The 1,529-nt window shown below is 39.8% G+C and overlaps 1 non-coding gene across 1 annotated transcript; it reads left to right on the forward strand.

Moving 5' to 3' along the window:
* The first annotated feature begins 1,106 nt into the window (after positions 1–1,106).
* Positions 1,107–1,213, forward strand: LOC111765130 (U6 spliceosomal RNA). The gene has a single exon (XR_002797546.2). It is a non-coding gene; the product is annotated as a U6 spliceosomal RNA (small nuclear RNA).
* Positions 1,214–1,529: the final 316 nt, after the last annotated feature.

Raw genomic sequence — 1,529 nt, forward strand, 5'->3', positions numbered from 1 at the left:
TGGCCCAATAAGGAGAATTATGGTGGAAGTGTGCTTGTTATTTAGTAGAAATGCTTATTTTGTATTCCTGAATTTCAAAATTACCAGGATGCTGGTGACAGGGCTGTGCTTTACTCTGTCCTATTTGGCAGCATATGCTGGAATCCACAGAAGGATAAAAATTGATTTGATGGGCTCCATTTCATTGTATCACTAAGCATCAGCATTCTTGGAGATGTTCCCATTATAAAATGACATACCTAAAATCAGTCTAGAATATTGGTGGGAATATTGGTGGGAACACTGTACCCTTTCCCTCCTGACATTTAGACTCTAGAACTCTGGTGAACTTCATTGGCTGTCTTTTGATTTACAGTGAATAGCTGAGCATTAAGTTTTGCCTTGTTTTACCAAGCACAAGTTTAACGATGCTTCCTTACACATAAGCAGCATTGGTTTCAAGAAGGAATTAGCCCAATGTTGGGAGCTTCTGGTCTCATGGTAAACTTTCCGAACTGACCAGCAGCAAACCCAACTAGGCCTCTGCAGACTACATTTTATCAGCAGTTTTTTTGCAAAGAGGGCAGGCTCAGAATTTAAAGTTAATGTTAATTATGGAAAGATGTCAGAGGGAGCACACTGGACGTCTTTAACCCATTTTTAAAAAGCAGGTCAAGTTCAGCATCTGGAGGATAACGTGCAATTTGGTTGGAAATAATGGAACAAGTTTAACATGAAATTGAATAAAGGGGTCAGGGATATTCTAAGTTTAAAGTTCTGAGATAAATTTGTTCAGCCCAAGGCTCTTGTCTGCTGTCTATTATTGCCAAGTTCATGAGGGTACATGGGCTTTTGTTTTTTCAGAGTTTGTGTCGGTCTTGTTAGAAGAAGATTATGCTGCATCAGTTGATATTTCTTTAGAAAGACATTTAAAAAGTCAGTATTCACTCCACTTGAAGTAACATGGCCGTGAGGTTTGCTGAACTATGGTAGAAGGAATGTAGGATGTAGAAGGAACTTGAGCTCACCCCTTTTAGGATGAAGAAAGAAGAGAGGAAGAGCAACTTCATTCAGAATTGGGGATTGAATCATGCCCCTTGCAAAAGACATGCTCGAGTCTTAATCTGATGTTGGCTTCTGTAGCACATATACTAAAATCAGAAAGATACAGAGAAGATCAGCATGGCCCCTGTGCAAGGGTGACATACAAATTTTTGAGGTGTTCCCTATTTTTATACAAGTATACACTTTTTCCTATATATATAGAAAAGTCTTTATATAAAAGTCTTAACCCGCATTGCTGTGGGCGTGAACCAATTCATAAATAGGACTTTTGAAGATGCTTTGATTAGTTAAGATGTGGTCTCATTTGTAAACAGGGTCCTTGAAGATACTATTTTGGATGAGGCCAAGAAATTCAGCCATAGCCAGTTACAAGAAGCCAGAAGTCAGAGAAAGTCACAGGGGCAGACCAAGGAGAGAGATCACCACTGTGAAGGAGGTAGAGATAGAAGCCAAGGAACTCCAAGGTTGTGGCAAGCCAGGACCAG

This window comes from Dasypus novemcinctus, chromosome 14 (genome assembly GCF_030445035.2).
Source record: "Dasypus novemcinctus isolate mDasNov1 chromosome 14, mDasNov1.1.hap2, whole genome shotgun sequence".
Classification (NCBI taxonomy): domain Eukaryota; kingdom Metazoa; phylum Chordata; class Mammalia; order Cingulata; family Dasypodidae; genus Dasypus; species Dasypus novemcinctus.